We start from the raw sequence: 19475 nt of genomic DNA, 5'->3' as shown, positions 1-19475 counted from the left end.
TACATTTAAATTTATTAAACTGCTATGTATTTTCTGAAGCCCCATCCACTTTGAGAGACTTTCGAGAAACCCAATGCACTAATAAAAATAAACCATGGTCGACTTATACTTATGTTCGATATGCATATCATCATCTTCCATTGTATTGAGAACGGATTTATGAGCTTGATTAAATGGCAAGCAAGCAAAAATGATATTTTCAAAATATTGGAAGGATTCAATGTTGTATTGTGGAAATATGAATTTTGATTTGTTTTCATGATAAACACAATTTATGTTTTCTTTAGAACAACAAAATGTTTACTGAACTGTTGTTATTAGCTTAATACATTTTGACCAATTCAATTTTAAAGCTTTCTGGATATGAATATTAAAAAAAAGAGGCTGTGATGCGACCCACACTGATAACTTCACATCTCGTCTGTCGATTTGTCTTGCTTAAAAGTTTGTATGTTTTCGTGTTGGGTTAAGAAAGTTGTTAGTTGAATTATTCTTACAAATTTTTATATTATTAACAAAAATTTTTATATAAAAAGTTTAGTTTGAAAATCTAGTTTTGTTGAATAGATTTTAAGTCGAAAACAATTTTTTACCAATTTAAGTACCATTTCTTAAATATTTTCAAATCGGATGAATGAAATTAATTTGGGAGATATCAAGAACCGAACATCAATCTTTACCAAATTTTGCGTACTATTTCTTGTAGATTTTATTTTCTTATGAAAGAACGGATCGAAAATAACATTTTTTGTGAAATAAACAAGTTTTAAAGACATTATTTTAAATTTTTGAAAAAACATTTTTGAGCCAAAAATAACTTCTAACCAACTTTTATTAATTTTTTTTTGGTTTTGGATTTTTTGTAAAAAAAACTGTTAAATCGATTTTTTTTCAAAAAATTTTAAGAATGTTGAAAACAATATTTTTTATAATTTAAAACTATTTAAAAGCCCTAATCCCAAATTTTTCAAAACATATTTGAGTCGAAATTCAATTTTTGCCAACTTTTAGTAATGTTTTTTTTTTTGGTTTTTATTTTTTATAAGAAATTCGATTTTTTTCAAAATGTGTCTATATGTTTAAAACGTTATTTTTCGTTGCACAAAATAGGTTTGGAGATAAAATCATTTTGAAGTCGTATAGTTTTTTTGATTTATAAAAAAATAGTTAATTGGATTTTTTTCCAAAAATATACTTGTTTGTTATCACGTTACAATATATTATATACAACTTCATTCAAGTCTCTAGCTTCATTGGTTTGTGAGCTATTTAGGGTTAACCGAAACTTTAAACTGCTAAAACTGGTAAAAAACAACCCACACCATTTTCCTGAGACGTTTTCCCGACGTTTTCAGCCGTAACGTCGTAAATAATCACCCAATCATGCGTTCTTACCACTATTTTTGCATTTAACACAAGAATTCATATAAAACATAAACTTTCGATTTTTGAATTTTTGAATTTTTCATTAGTTTTTTTTTGGAATAGAAATTGAAAGCAACTTACAAAAATTATCTTTGGCATAGAATGTATTCGGAGCTTTGCATTTAAACTGCAGGTGAAAACAAATCTTAGACTCAAACTTGACAGATTTACAACAAAAAAAGAAAGCAATTGATGGTAAGCCTCTTCTTTAAAAATGAAATAAAGACATTTCAATGACTCAATCTGAAGCACTTTCCCCTTATCGCAGCTCAATCACCATTAAATCGGTTATTAGTGGACGGATTTTTTGAAAAAGTTTTGAGGAAAAATAATTTAATGAACAAACTTGGAAGCATATTTAATATAGACTAAATTGGTTCCCAAGTTAACAATAGACGGAAAAAGGTTTTGCCGAAAAAAGATGTTAAAGAGAGAAGGCTAATAATGTTACCGTCCTAACTTGTGACGAGTAATTTCTTGCCATCTGTTCTTATAATGAAAGCAGTACACAAAAAAGGAGAATTCTTCGATGAATTACCAATTGGATTTGCGATGTAGATGAACAAAAAGTCATCCTACATTAAAGCTGAACTGTTTTTTAAATGGCTGAACGGACATTTCACGACACTTCAGCATGTTTCAAAAAGCTATTGCCATCAAAACTACTGGAAACTTAATTGTTTCGCTGATGACAGTACCCTCAGTTTCTCATATTCGTTTTTAGATTCTCATCCTTGTTCTACGGATGTGGACTACCAACCGCAGCGTGTAATAAGTTCATTAATTTCTGATCTTTACAGCATTGGGAATCAAAAACCGTGTAGAATTTAATGCTTCGAAAACTCAATGCTGTCTACTGTCACAAAAGCGTAACCTTCCCCCAATGCCACTATCCATGAGTGGTACTTGCATCAAAGAGACCAAACAGCTTTCAGCAGCAGGTACGTGCGTTACAAACCACTTATTATGGAGTGATCACATATTTGACATCGCTTTAGGTTTTCTCCCAAGATGCAAGAAGTTTTTACCCCTTCTGATCTAGCTTCGTCCGAAACTCGAGTACAATTTCCATGTCTGGGCAGGTGCTCCTACAACCTACTTGAGTCTCCTAGACATAATTTAAAAGAGAGTTTTAAAAATGATAGGTCAACGTTGTCTAACTGAAACTATTGTATCTCTCGAGCACCGTCGTAAGGTTTCATGCCTGCTGTCATTATTTTATCGCTACTTCCATAAACAATGCTCTGGCTGAGGATCCATATTTGTGCGGAATGTTAGCAAAACTATTTTTCAACAAGAAACAGAGAGTGCGATTCATTGTGCAAATTATTTTCAAAAATCTACATGAAAAATGGACTTAGTACAAAACACTGTACAATCTACACTTTGCACTAACTGTGGACTTATTAAAAAACGAAAGGAACATTACTAACAGCCAAATTAGTGTTCCTTAATACAATTAATTTGTTGTGTGGCTTGTGTGGCCACTGGCTTCATGCAGATGAGATGATACATACTAAGACCGAAGAAGTTTAAAAATGTTCTATGATTCTTCTTCTATAGATCATCGCCTTGGTGGTATATTTTTGGATCAGCAACCGATCTTCTCCATTTAGATAACTTACTATTTCATTGTAGCTTAGATAGCTTTTTCAAAAAAGAGTCTCCTTAGCTCCTTTAATATTGGACATACACCGATGAAGTGAATAGTCTTTTCGTTCACTCCCATATATTATAAGGAGCAAATATTAACCAAATCGTATCTGTGTGGCATACAATTTCGGTTAAGAAGTTCTCTTCTTACTTTAAAAATAGTTCCAATAGTTTTTCTTGAAAAATCAAGCCTAAAGTAATTACGTTCATTTAGATTGTAGTTAAGTTTCGAATAAATGTCAATTTCCGTAGAAGTTCTCGCCTTTTCTATGAATGTGTTCCTTTCATTTTCATCGATAGATTGGATAACCTCCTACAGTGCTTTTTTCATCTGGAGACCTGTACATCAATTCAGTTCTAGAATAATACCACAATTTGCAGCAAGATCAATCCAATCCTTGTAGAATCCAGTTTTTCGACGCATGACACTTCTCAACATAATATTTGGTAATCGGTTTCGGTCCATATTAATCACCTTTATCAAATAGTCTGCGTTCAGCTTCAATGTTGATACAAAGAGTGTCGAAAACCCCGTTTGCAAATGATACATGTACTTAGGTGTACTTAGAGGGAGGAGAAATACTTTTGTAGGGAAGAATCAAAGCAAATATTAGACAATTTCGTATTTCCGAACACTCCAGATCTGTGCTCCATAAAACAGAACTGCTTTTGCAGATTTTGCAGAATTTACTTCCAGTCCCCATGTTTTACAATAATCATAAAGCCTATTGATCATAAGCTGCAGTGAAGCTGGAGCCTCTCCCAAAATGACAATGTCATCAGCATGCATAATTACTTTTATTTTTTAGCTTTCAAACTCTACTCCACAAGGAAGCCAAACAACCAAGTTATCAAGAAATAACGCAAATATCAATGGGCGGAGTTTGCGTCCTTGACGTAGGCCTCGATTTATTTAGATCTATTTTGATTTGTCACGTCTATTATGAGTTTTTTCAGTGCTTTAACAAACTTGGATAATACACCTAAGTTGTAAAGTTTATAGAACATCGTTTTTCTGTAAACTTTATCAAATGCAGCTTTCAATTCAACGAAAAAGGTATAAAGTTTAGCATTACGATTGAGTTTGCTTCCAAGAATAAAAATGTTATCGGCTGTAGAATACCCTTTCTGAAACCCTGGCTGATACTCGCTTACTTTGTTGTTTAAATTTACCCAGTTAATAAGCCTTATATTAAGTATTGAAATGTGAATCTTCAAACTTGCATTCAAGAAATGATATTCCCCTATAGTTTACTGGGTCGTTTGGGTCACCTTTTTTTAAGTATTGGCCATATAATAGCCTCATCGAAGCAATGAAGATGTACATCAAAACTAAAATGATATTGAGTGCTTGCGCCAGTGGTTGCTTAAATTCAGTGGAAGAATATTTAAAGTACCCTGTGGGAATCCCGTCTGTGCCAGCCGCTTTGCCATCTTTAATCGACTCTACAACCCTTTCTACTTCCACAACCGTTATCTGCACATCAGGGATATCATCTTCGGTATGTGGTGTCGCATAACTCCGTACTAGTTTTTCCGAAGAGAAATGTAGCAGTCCTGAAAAATGTAACCTTAAGTCCTCCAGAGAAATGCTGGTATTCTTAGTTTCTCGTTCATTTCCATTTTTTTTTTGTTAGTTTCCAAAACTCCAATGATCATTTTATCCTCTATCCTTTAAAAACAGGTTAATTTAAGGTAAGAGAACCATATTTTAAAATTCTTAATAACCAAACGAAATTTTAAACTGGCGTTTTGTTGTGATGCGAGATAACTCTCAGAATTTTGTGTCGACTTTTAAACTACAAGCTGCTAGATTATGAAAATTCCATAATATCATCGTTGATATTGTGAAAAGTTGTATGATGCGCTTTTCTGAGAATTTTCAAAAGAACAATAAAACATTTTATTTTAAATATTATAATAAAGCAAACAACAGCTTCATATTACAAAAATAAATTATTTGTGAAACATAAAATATAAAATTCTCAGAAAAGTGGTTTACCGAAGCTAAAGTATCATATTCCTGCTGCAATGAATTTAATATAAATTGGTTGCAGTGCTATATCCGGACATATTCTACGTTGACTTTTAAATATATATAAAATAATAATATTGAAAAACTTAACATTTGTTGCTATTTTATAGTTCCCATTCAAGAACAAGGAATTTTTCAAAAAGAATTCTCAGAATGTGAACAAAAAAAAATATTACGCATACGCCACAGTGAACTTTTTCAATATTTTATTTTTATTTTTTAAAACACATAATTTCTAAAAAAAAATATTTACTAGCTAAATACTAAATAAATTAAACCAACTTTTTAGATACCAACGTCAATACGTTACATTAAATGGATGATGATTACGTGTGTGGATTCCAGGCTAAATTCTAAATCCCATGAGCATAGGTAATATCTCAAGTAAATTATTCATTCGCACAGTTGTTGGATTCTTGGAAGCGTCCTGATGAAAAACTCATAAAATATTTTTGCGTTTTTCGTACTTATAAATAGAAAAATGTGTACTAGAAGTGGATACATAATTGATGATGCATTGTTGAGTTCTTTTTTTTCAGTTCAGTTCGGTTCTGTTCTGTTCACATTTTTGTCTGGATCCTTTTTATTTTATTTTTTAACTTTGTCAATAACAGAACAAAACGTGCCTTTTTTATTTAGGGAACAAACAAACAAATAAACGAACAAAATGTTTTTGTCATTTGAGTTCTGAGAAGAGCGAGGTGTATGATATCATATCTCGAAGTACTGAACGTAAAATGCAAATGTAGATTTAAGTGGTTTTCATTGTGTGTTATTAAATATTTTCGCGAATAAGTTGAACTGTTTGTTTGTTTTCATTTTTGTTAAATGATTGAGTTCAAAAAAGTATTCACGCTATTCAATTAGGTGAGGGAAATGAAATTAATTAAATGTTTACCAGAATTCAAATCAATGAAAGGGAAATGAAAGGAATTGTTATTTTGTTTATTTTGTGCTTTATGATGATACTCGTATTCAAATATTTCTATAATTACTTGACTCACACTTTGTATTTGTTTAAATAGAAATACAAGCTTCTGAAACTTGCAGATTTCAGTGGAATATTTGATGAATGATTTAAAATAGATCTGTAAGAATAATAAATACAAACCTACATATAAACGATTCATATAGGTTGGAAAGCATGAAAACGTTGTGGTTCATATTGCTTCACTTATATAATTTTAATATTATATTAATAGGGTGTTTTTTTAGACATGTGCTTTTCAATCCTTTTTCGGAACTGATTATTTTGACAGCTGTTACTTGGTTTAAACTTAGCTTGGTTTGCCGTTTCATGAAGGATAAAATTACTCCTGAACATTTTTTGCATACCATGCAAATTTATAACTTTAAATAAATTCTACGCATCACTTTATTCAAGATTATTTTTACGGAGTTTTTATCCCGCGTCTTTGGCCTGTAGCACCCAAGATAGTGTGATTCGACACCGCGTCATTGACGCCTTGCAAGCGAATATTCTGTATTTCTGACATACATCAAAAAGGTACACAATTGAGTCTTTAGTTGTGAACTTATTTGAACTAGCCGTGTCAACCAGTTGCCGAGATCAGACCTTTATATTTATAATTTAGGTATATCCTTGACTTAAACATTACATTAAATGCATTTAAAAAACACAACCTACGCTATAATTAACATAAAAGTGAAGAGGCTTTGAAAATGACTTGAATTGTAATGTTATTGTAAGAAAGTGTTCTGCAGTAACTAAGTCATTTAATTTCTTAGCCAGTAAGATAATATTTTGAGATTAATTAAAGAAACATGAAAAAAAAGTGGGCGTAACAGAACTAAATTGAAAACATAAAAAGCTGAATAGATAAGACTGTTTATTAACTTCCCATAGGAAGTTATTGTAATGGGTCCGATTTGTCAAATTTAAAATGTTGACATTTCTCAACGTTTCAAGGTCCCTAGAGTCGAAATAAAAAATTTTTAGAAGAATGTCTGTGCGTGCGTGTGTACGTATGTATGTATGTTTGTACGTCTCTACGTTAGCGACGTTTTTTGTCGTCCATAGCTCAAGAACCATAAGAGATATCCACTTCAAAAAAAACTTTGTTTTAGAGAGAATAATGCAGAAAGATACAGAAAGGGCTTAAAAATTGCGTGGGTCGTTTTTTTTTCATATCAGTTTATAAAAAGGTGAACATTTTGGTAAACCCTAAATATTTCACAAGCCAATGACGCTTACTTACTTACGTTAGGTGGTGCTACAGTCCTGTTTGAACTAGGGCCTCACCCCACAAACTTTTCCATCTAGCTCGGTCCCTAGCTAGATGTCTCCAGTTTCGCGCTCCAAGTTGGGTGAGCTCACTTTCCACTCAATTTCTACGTGACCTAGCCATCTTAGTCGTTGGACTTTCTAGCTAAGTTTACGTCTCTGTACAGCCTGTACAGCTCGTCGTTTCACCTTCTCCTCCACTCCCCTTCGATGCATACGGGACCGTAGATCACACGAAAAACTTTTTTTACGAACAGACCCAGGGTGCTTACATCCCCTTTTGTCATAGTCCATGCTTCTGCACAGTATAGCTGGACGGGGATGATAACGGTCTTATATAGCAACACTTTGGTCCCTGGAGAAAGGACTTTACCGCTCAATTGCTTTCTTAGTCTAAAAGAAACAGCTGTTAGCAAGAGCTATTATGCGTTTGATCTCAGCGCCGGTGTTGTTTTCTGCATTTACAGTGTAGCCTAGGTAGACGAAGTCCTTGACTACCTTAAAGTTACGTCTATCGATGGTGACGTTTTGACCAAGACAGACTTTCTTGACGACAGCATGTACTTTGTTTTGCCCTCATTAACCGTTAAACCCATTTTTGCCGCCTCTGCTTCAATACTCACAAAAGCCCCATTGACATCACGCTGAGTTCTTCTGATTATGTCAATAATATCAGCATATGCTAGTAATTGGACAGATTTTTGAAAGATTCTAGTGTTGACGTGTGAGCTCTGCACTATTCTTTCAAACACGATGTTAAAAAAATCGCATGACAGCGCATCACCTTGTCTAAAACCTTTTTTGACATCAAAAGGTTCTGTTAAGTTGTTTCCAACCTTTATGGAGCAGCGTGAATTCTCCATGGTCATTCTGCACAAACGGATGAGTTTGGCAGGGATGCCAAAACTAGACATGGCTCTATACAACTCGTCCCTGTAGATGCTGGAATATGCGGCCTTGAAATCAATGAATAGATGGTGGGTGTCAATTTGGTGTTCTTGGGTTTTTTCCAGGATCTGCTGTAACACTGATAAGGACCTATCAGGTTGTTGACGATGGGCTTTAGACGTTCACATACTACGGTAGTGAAAATTTTATAGGCGATGTTAAGCAGACTGATTCCTCTATAGTTCGTGCAGTTTAGAGGGTCTCCTTTTTCAAGATCGGGCAAACAATACTGAGGTTCCATTCATCGGGCATGTTTTCTTCCGACCATATCTTACAGATAAGTTGATGCATGCTCCTAACCAACTTTTCTCCAGCTGCTTTAGAGAGCCCGGCATTCAAGCCATCCGCTCCAGCGGCTTTATTAGACTTCAGCTTAGATATGGAAATATTTACTTCGTCTAGGTCGGGAAGACGGGATTGTTTTCTTTCGTCGCCTATGTTGAATGGATCATCAGGTTTATGTACCTGTGAATTTCGTTTCACCTGTTCATAAAACTTTCGAACTTCATTCCTGCTTTTAAACCTCTCAACATCTTTGACCGCATGCTTCTCATACCCTCTCTTTATCCTTCTGAAAAGTCAGCGATCCTCTCGCTTCTTCTGCTCATAGAGCTCATGAGCAGGTCTCGTCCTTTTATGCAGCGCCCTTTGCGTGCCTGTTGTTTGGCTGCATTTGCCTGCCGACATTCCTTATCAAACCAGGGGTTCCTTGTTAGTGGCTGCTTGAAACCCGGCACATCAGAGACGGCTTCTCTGATTGCATCTTTCATTTTCAAATTGATGTAAATGGGCTTAAAGGAAAGATAAGTTCCATGCATTTAAAATTTGTTCTGGTTTTCAATAAAATGCTTACTTACAATTCTTTTGACGTTTTCTTTAAAAAAAAGTATTTAGTTTTCAAAATTCTGGATTTCAAAATGCTGTTAATCTGTTTTGATATGTTAAAAGTGCGTACTTGTTCCATGATAAAAACTATTTTTATTTTGCAGCCTATTAACAACATTTTGAAATATAGAATTTTGAGATGTATTATTTTGATCAGTATTTTGAGACACAGTTATTTAAAAACAGCAATATGATCCATATAGTATTTTGACCACATTCCGTTTTTTTTTCTAAAAACCACAAGTTTAAAAAAACATCCTTTATATAATAATTAGTATATGAATGTTGAGACTTTATTTATGACATCATTTGCTATGAAATAGGTAAAAGGTGTCGTACAGTAGCTTAAAATCCTTAAATTTTGTACTCAGTTAGATATAATTTTAGATTAATTAAGAAAAGGCGTAGAAATAAGTTGGAGTGGCAGTAATTAACATAACTAAAAGGAACAAAATATTCTCGGGCAATGACTGACTTTCTGTAAATTTCCGAGCACTTAAGAGCAGGAGCTCATAGGAGCAAGAAAGAAGCAAATACTTAAAATGTTAATCAATTTTCTCAAAAAAGTAAAGATCTTTTTTTGTTTTTGAATCTCATAAAAAATCTAATATTTTAAGCAATTTTTGCAAGCACAGTATTTTTGGTATCTGAGAAGGTTGGGTTCGAAACACTGTTTACTTTATAATACTTTATTCAAAATTCGGTAGTACAAAATTATATACGAGTTTATTTAAAATAGCTGTTAATGGGATAAAAAGAAAAATTAGTTCCATGCATTTAAAGTTTCTTTTGGACAAGTGCTGTCTAAAAAACACACTTTTTAAAAATGCAGTATACTGTGATGAAAAAGACAGTATTATCCTCGTTTTGTTACACAGTTTTCCTAGTTTACAATATTATGAATTACTTTTGTTATTGATATATTCATAATTATGTAGAAACATTATCATACAGAATTTTAAAGTAGAAGTTCGTAGCAGAAGTTTGATCGCTTTCCCTATTAATTAAAAAAAACTTCACATTAGTTATTTTTATATATTTCTTGTGATTCCGCCTTTTTGCGGTAAATTTAAATACAAAAAGATCAATACTTCATAAACAAGCACTATAACTTTTTTTAAGATTTTCATACTGTTTTATTTTTATTTCATCAAACGTACAATTAAAAATTGGCCTTAAGTAATGTGCCACATTCTTATATTGTGCAGTAGTACCCGTGGTGTAGAACTGTCATGCCAATGGTGTTGGGTTCGATTCCTACCTGCGCCATCTAAAGTTTTTTTCATGGGTACTGCCTCAAGCATGATTGTTCCAGCAGCTCCCCTGACTGTCACCTTCCTTAAATTCATCTAAACTAAAAGCCAACCCTGTAACTATTGAGCTTCTATAAAGTATAATTCCTTAAAATTGGGAAGGCTTGTAAAGAAAGAGTACTAGGCCTCTGTATGTTAGTCACTTACTTTTTAAAATAAAAGCATCAGCTTGTTTAAAACGTGTGAATATGAAATTGATAAGTTTTATTCAAGGCTGAAATATGTATCTATTTAAAGCTTGTAAAAAATGTTTTAATTTAAATCGAGGCACTTAAAGTTTCTATTGCGCCTTCAACTGGAAGTTAAGTACAAAACAGTTACTTTATGGCTTCCTTATAAAAGCTTTTTGCATGTTCTTGAGTTTTTATCCCAATAAGCAAACGAGTGGGAATATTTCACGGGACTTTTAACACGTGGCTCTGGATTAACCTGTGATGCTTTTATGTACGAAGTGGCTTTCATATATTTCAAAATCTATTATTGAGATAAGACAACGCGGTATTTCTCATAATTTGCAAATATGAATTTGAAGAGCTACGGATAATTAGACATGTCCCTGTAAAGGAATGGTAAGCGAAGCACTTTCCACCACGCTAGGCTTGTCCAAGTGACTTTTAGATGGTAAAAAAAAATAATCATTTGGGATAAAGAAAGATTAGGAGTAAACTAAAAAGGAATCGGTCTAAGCCTTATACATCGTAAGCTTAGAAGAACTGGACAGAGAAATAGGCCAGGGGAAGGAAAGGGGTATTTTCGGATCCAAAAATTGCAAGACGGTCCTTTACTATATGAAATATCCTGTAAAAAGTCAAAGTGAATTTAAAGCTGGTAAATGATAAACCACATATTTAATTATGTCAATTTCGGGGTGATAGAGGAGAAGTGTAAAGTTTCGTTGCATGCAAAAGGAGTAAATCAATTTTGATTTCATAGAAATTTTTTTTGCGAACATAGCATAGTCTTGAAAAAAACGATGAAGCCCTCAAATTACTATTTGAAAGAAGTAATTAAAACTATGTCATTCATTTAATAAATCACATACATTTTGTTACGCATTCACAATTTCCTCAGTTCAAAATCATTTTATTCAAAACTGAACTCAGGCTACTTTCGCTCCCCCACTTTATGCTAGCATGAACCAAGAAAAAAAAAACATCCTTACAGAATCTCCAACGACTTTATTTTGTTTGCGAAGCATTTTGTTGTGTTTGCTCAAAACCAACAAACCACTTTCAACATCAAACATCAAATTTTATCAATGACTTACTTCTGCAACTAATAGACCTTATTGCTTTTCATTTTCGATATAAAAACATTATTATTATCATTGAAACAAGGCAAAAACAATCCTCAAACACTTTCATTACTTTTCAAATGTCAAATAACCGAGAATATCCTTTATAACAAACGAGCAGACATACATTGTGTCTTGCTTAATAGAAGAAGAGCATCAACGACACGAAGAAGCCACATACATCCAAAAGCATCCATCCCAATGGCAATGCCAATCCAAATGCCAGGCGAAGGCATGAGAAGGGGATTTATAGAATATAAAGGGCTTAGACACGCGGAGTGATGATACAGATGATATGAAATTGCCTTAGAGCTTAAGAAAGTTGATATCAACCGCATTGATGGATGGCAGTGATACTTAAACAATACAAATGTGAGGAGGAAGGTCTTTCATTCGTTACACACCACATACCGTTACACCATTGGTGCTGACGCTGGCTGGCAGTGGCTTGCTTTTTGATGCTCCATCTTATAACCTTCTATATATGTATACACTGTATAGTATACATCGCAGCCCTTTTGTCAAGGAATTCTTCCATGTCCCAGAATACCAGTCCTACCAGCATATACACCAGCTGCTGATCTAATGTGAGGAGCAAACAGATTGACAGAACAAGGATAGCTCACGCTTATGGAGTGGGGTACATATTGACATTCAATAATGTCATAAAGTGATAAATGATTGTTAAAGGTATGGTTTGTTGCCATTTTACAGGTGAGAATTTTTCTTCTTCTTTTCTTTAGACGAAATTTAATAAAGCGGAAGTGATAAGGCCATTTTTGTGTATAATGGGAAAAAATGTTTCCTTTGAGACTTGAAAGAAGTTAATGTTTAAATCAAATCAATTTAAAACAATATTTTTTTTGTTGCTGGTAAGAGGTGAAGGCGTTATTTTATATAGACGAAAATGTGGTTCGCAAATGATGAATCTTTTGACATTTGAACACAAAAGGGATGATGGTGTCATGATAATATGGATAAAAGAACCATGAATTGGAGAGATTTATGTTAATTTGTAGATATCCCCAGAAGGGACCTTCAATTTGTTGCTGAATTCAAACAGTTAAGTATAGAGAGCATTTCAATATTTTACTTCTTTGTGGAAGGCAGTATTAGGAAATAGAAATTATCTTATTTAAAGATGGCATTTAAAAGCAAGTTCTTAGAAAATTGATTGATAAGCCTGATACAATATAAGGAACTAAATTTTATCTCTACAATTTGGATCTTTAGAAAAAAATTGAAATGATAGCAGGTGTTTTTTGACAGCTTGAGAACTTCTTATAATAATTCAATACAAAACATATTATAAGAGTTATATACTACTAAAAATTCAGCTTTATGCTGACAGTAACCAACATACTTTGTTAAATTTAACCAACTTTCTCTCTCGATATAACCTGCTTGGTAAAAATTAACCAAACTACTTGTTATTTATACTTATTTTTTTTTTGGTGGTGCAGCAGTCGGTGGAAAACGAAAACCTAGTGACTCTTAATCACTCTAAAGCACTCTTCGTGAAAAGAATTACTCTTGGAGAATTTTTCAATTCCTCGCAAGAGGCACGAATTGAACATAAAACCTGTAGTATGACAGTCCTAAACACTAACAATTGCCCCACAAGTTCTATGATTTGACTTACCTATTTTTTAACAAGAACAAATTATTTATTTTTCCACAAGGCTCAGTAATTTTTAACCAGCTAAAATCTCGCTTGATGAATGGAACCTAAATACTGTTTGCCCGATTCTGAAAAAATTCTGAGTCTACTTAACATCGCTTACAAAATCTTCTCTGCCGTAATATGTGAACGTCTAAAGCGCACCGTCAACAACCTGATAGGTCCCTATCAGTTTGGTTTTATACCAAGAAATCACATTCGATGAAAGTACGGCAGATCCTGATCTTTTCATCGATTTAAAGGCCGTATACGACTGCATCTACAGGGACGAGCTGTATAAAGCCATGACCATGGAAAATTCACGCTTTTCTATAAAGGTTGAAAACAACTTAACAGACTCTTTCAATGTCGAAAAAGGTTTAAGGCAAGGTGATGCGCTGTCATGCGATTTTTTTAGCATCGTACTTGAAAGAATAGTGCAGAGCTCCAACATCAACACTAAGGGCATTATCTTTTAAAAGTGTGTCCAATTACTAGCTGATGACATTGTAATAATCGGAAAAACTCAGCGTGATGTCAATGGGATTTTGTGAGTATTGAGGCAGAGGCAGCAAAAATGGGTTTAACTGTTAATGAGGCCAAAGCAAAATACATGCTGTCGTCAATAAAGTACTTACAAAACCGACGTCTTGATCAAAACGCCACCATAGAAAGACGTAACTTTGAGGTAGTCAAGGACTTTGTCTACCTTGGCTACGCTTAAACACAGAAAACAACACCAGCGCAGACCCTTATCATCCTTGTCCTGCTATACGGTGCGGAAGCATGGAATATGATAAAAGCGGATGAAGGCACCTTGGATCGTGTTGTTCGTGTGATCTATGTTCAGCTGTGCATAAAAGGGGAGTGAAGGAGAAGACTGAACGACGAGCTGTAAGGGCTGTACAGCGACTTAGACTTAGCCAGAAATGTAAAAGTTCAACTACTAAGAAAGTTGGGTCACGTAGAGCGCATGGAAACCATTGCTCCGGCCCGGAAAGTCTTCAAATCCTACAGAACAACGCAGTAGTCAAAGATCGCGGATCTTGGAACGAAAACTGGAGACAACTAGCTAGGGACCGAGCTAGTTGGATGAGGCAATAGTTTACACAGGACAGTAGCGTCACCTTAAGTAAGTAAGTATAAATCTCAATCGGTTAAGGCTAATGGTTTTGAGTATAAGTTATCGACTTCAATGGATTTGATTTATAAAAAAAAGTTTTAATAATTGTACGTGGATAAACAGGGATAGAAAAGTTGAATCAAATTTGAAGAAGTTGAATCAAATCAGAAGAAGAGAATGGTTTTACAGCTGGCTAAGTGCCACCTACAAAAACGCACCGTGCGGAAACATCATAATAAGTTAGGTACCAACAGATAGACAAGCTTCTTCCAAAAAAATGGGTCACTTTACTTTAAGGCGATTTTCCGAAACAATCTCTTAGATGTCAGAAATAGAAGAGGTGTTGACATGCGTCTTATCCGTTATCCCCATCTTATGATAGCTATGCAGTTCGGAGACTGAATTTTAACATCCGAGTTTACTTGGGACGAGCTGAATGAACCTGCCACTGGCCAATAAAACAAAGACCACTGCGCAGAACACGTGAACACCATCAGCTCTACGGCACCCGAAACAATAGAAACCGAAATTTTTTTTCATATCAGGTGCTGAAATATTCTTTTGGCGTATTCAAGGAATAAACAACACCTGGATTTATAAAGAGACTTGGGCAGAGATTATCGAATTTTGTTAGCTGCTCAAAGTGAAGAAAGAAAAGAGCCAGGATACTCAAACCGCATGCAGATGAAAAAAGTTCAACTTAGCGGAAGACTCTACAAGCGTATTCAAAACAACCTTTTGGCTCAAGAAGTAAAGGAAGCCGCTTATAGTTGTGATAGCAAAACTAAAGAACTTGATAGTTTAAAATATTAGTTTAGTTTTAAACCATCTTCTGAGTTGTCCGATATAACAAATTCCCGACTGCAAACCAATTGTTGCAAGCAGCACCAAGTTTATTTATAAAATCAGCGAAACAGATATGGATTTTCTATAAATTAAGAAAAGAATGGGTCCAAGAACTGAACCTTATAGTACCCTAGAATCACTTTATTATTTATTTTTATTTTATTTTATTATTAATTTGATTTACTTTGACGACCTGCATCCTTCTGCTTCTGATTTAATAGAATTAAAAGAAATAAATTAGCCACTTCTTCAAGTTTCGAGAAATTGTGATATCCTCACTGCTTTCATTGTGTTATATTGATCTTATTATATAATGAAAATAAAACATCAGTATTAAGGACCTATGATGCTACTAGCCTGCAAGAAATACCAAACATTCCATTGTTAATGAAAGTAATGGTGATAGAATAATGGCTTGAAGATATATATTGCAATCTTTTTTATTTACGCGACCATTCAACCTAAAATGAGCTTTATTACTTAACGCTTTAAAATGGACGATGTGCTCTATGAACTAAACACACAGATAATTTGTTTCGAAATAATTCGTCACAATTTTGTAACGAATCCTATAGATTTCACCCTTCATCCTTTAAGTTCACAATATGAACTATAGTCTACAGGAAGCTATAGTCCAGTCCTGTAAGCAGGAATGAAGGGTGTTCCGGTATCTCTTTGGCTGGCATGCTTGCAATGGGCTTAGCTCGTCGGAAATGGCTGGGTTCTTGCCAAGGGATACCAAAACGTGTGTTACGTAAAATCATGCCGAGTTGTAGGTATAAAAACACAGATAATACACATTAATTTGGATCTAAAAAAATTTTAGGACCCTAAATTCATCCTTTAGAAAAACAAATGAATTACTATTCGAATTTCGACAAATTGAAAGGATTGATAGAGAAAGAAACTTCAAGTAACAACCTTAGAGAAGGGAGGACTCGATGTTATGTCCATATGAGGTATATATATCCCACCCACGCATCACTAATGTGGTACGACCTTGGCTACTGCTACCTCGATGTCGTTTGCAGTAACCCCCTAACTTCGTATGTGGTGACTTACCGAAGGTTATCTGAAATGGTCACATTTACCCTATGAATAATCTTTTAGTAATCCATTAAATTACTAAGCCGTAAAATTTATCTCTTTATCAAATTAAAGTCATTCATTAACATTTTTTTTTAAAACGTTATAAATTTCATTTTATTTTACCAAAAAAATTAAATAAACTATGTATACATAAAGGAGAGAAAAAAAAACTAGAATCTAAAGAACAAAAATGAGCTTAAATAAATAATGTGCAATTAGGATGAAAAGTCTATGTCTAAATTTTATGTTATTGTATGTGTTTTATAAAACTATTAATATCAATGTATTGTTTTTGTATTCGTTTTTAATTTTTTTCTTTTTTTTTTTTTTTTATTTCGCTGTCTCTTTGTACTCGTTTATTCGTTTATTTTTAGGATTTTTTTAGGTGAATTAATTAAGCACATTTATTTATATTTTGATAACAAAAGCCTACTTTTAGACAATATATTTTTTCTTTTATTTTCTTATTGCCTACTTTCAGGCAAACTTTCTTGTAATTTCAGTTTTTTGTTTTGTTTTCAACCTATGTATGTATTGAGTGTATATGTTTCAAAGCAATTTCCAACAATAAAATTCACGATCAAATTTAAATAAGTAAAAATCACTTACCAAACGTATGGAATTATAAAAAAAAATGTAACCTTGTTGATATTGAGGCGATCAATGGATTTTGTTTTCGTTGTTTCAGCCGTCGAGGTGGTGCACCGCTTCGAGGATAAGCATACAATCGAAAGTAATGATCGTTGAACGAATAATGTGTACCTATTTTTGATAAGATTGAAATTTGATTGAATTGTATATTGAAAAATTGCTTTAAAATTTTGTTTGAATTTAATTTAATTACTTTAGTTTAATTGTCTATTTTGCTATATTTTTTTTTTTTTTTTTTTTTTTTTAGATTTAAGTTTGATATTTTGTTTTAAAATTTTAATTTTGTTTTTCTTTAACTTTAGTTTCTCTAAGTCTTACATATTATGTAATGACATAAACACAAAAAAAGATGCAATAATAAGATAATAAAAGATAAAATAAATTGGACAATCTGGTACTTAGCTTTTGAGAGGTTTCGATTGAATTCTGAACTTTGTTGGTAAATGTAGTATGGTATAGATGGTCGTATATACTTGCTGTTAGAAGTTGTGCGTGTGCGGATGGTTGTATATTGCTGCTGTTACAAATGGAGTGAATGTGGATGGTCGTATGATTTTGCTGTTTCTGTTGTGCACTTTTGCTGATGTGGTCGTATGATGTTGCTGATTTGGATGAATGGAATGTGTGGATGGTTGTATGATTTTGCTGGTTTTGGTGTGTGTATGCGGATTTTGGATGCGGATGATGGATGTAGTATGGTTTTTGGTGATACCTGGTTGGATGTTCTTGTTGTTGCGGATGGATGGATTGATGGATGGTTATTTTGACCTCTTGGTTGTTGTTGGTGTCGAGTGATGATCGATTTAGTTTCGACGATGATTTTCTTGGCTTTTATGGGCTTTCTTTGACCAAATAGTTCAGTGGTGTTTCTTTTGCTCGAATCTCGTCAGCCTTTAAAATTCCTGGTCCCTCGTGGCGACTAGACTATGAGTCTTGTTGATGACTTTTCTTTTTAAAAACAATATTAGAAAAGAAATTTTTTTTTTTTTTATTATTATTATTTCACATTTTTTTTCTTTCTTTCACTGTATTATATATGTACCTTTTTTTTAAAAAAATGATGTTAATGATGTTATTAGCTTTACTCTTAATTTTTCTGCAGTTGCAGGTAAAACTTCACTTTAAAACTTTTTACTACTTTCTTTCTTAAAGCTTACACTGTGATATTATCTCGTCGCGCACCAGGAACCAAATGAAAGATTTGTCCTGGCCTTTTTCATCTTTTCCATTGTCGAAATTATTTGACGAAACTGGGCATTTAAAGATGGAAGTGGATCCGGTCTTTGTTTTTTAGCTTCTTGAACCCGATATTTTATTTAGAAAAATCCAATTGCATTTTAAGATTGAATAATGGATTTTTCTTCACATTAGTGTGATATAATTTAATAATTTTGGTCAAAATTCTTGAAATTTAAGAAAACACGCAAGACCATACGTAACCAATACTAATGCTTTTCCTTGTATTAGTTACCGATCACGATTCCTTTTTAATTATTCTCTTTTGTCTTTCTTTTAATTCCTACATCCTTAAGGTTGCTCCTTCAAGTGTCTTGCCTTATACTTTCATTTTTGATTTTCTTTCGATGTCCTTGACCATGGTCTAGTGGTCTCGACACTGGATCTCATCATCACTACTCGTCTCCTCGGGTTCAAATCCCACTTCTTCCATTTTTACATTTTTTCTTTTAACAATTCTTAAACCCACTCCTCATCCTTCACGTAAAATTCTTTCCTTTTTTTTTTATTGTGAATTGTGTTCGTCATGATCATTATCGTTATACGTCGATCTTTAACTAAATTACATGAATGCATTCAAAAAAACAAAATAAGTCCGAAAAGATGTCACCCTGAAAGTATGCATCAACCTACTAGCTTCTACAAAAACCTTTTCATTCCAATTTCCAAACTGTTATACACTCTCATACATTGTTTCATCATACCAAATTAAACAACAAATAATATTGGGACACGCTTGCGTATTCGCAATTTTAATTTTTAATTATCTATGTACTATATTTCTGTTTAAAAAATGTCATTTCTCACAAACCTGCTTACTTTTCCGAAAGCTAATGAGGTAAAAGGAACAGGAAAGAAAACAGAAAAAGAAAAGAGACTCATGCACAGACTGACTGCCGGGCATATGAGATATGACCTTTATCTTCGTATGTCCTTACAGTGGTATATTCCTACACGTTTTCCATTCATGTCTTCTAGTTCGTACAGGTTGTTTCCTATAACCTTTTTTATTCTCATTTTCAGAAATTTCGGAGATAACTTAGCGCTGATTTTCTTAGATGCGTCACTCAGA

Source organism: Eupeodes corollae, chromosome 2 (assembly GCF_945859685.1).
Source record: "Eupeodes corollae chromosome 2, idEupCoro1.1, whole genome shotgun sequence".
NCBI classification, from domain to species: Eukaryota; Metazoa; Arthropoda; class Insecta; order Diptera; family Syrphidae; genus Eupeodes; species Eupeodes corollae.
Note: the sequence above shows the minus strand (reverse complement) of the source record.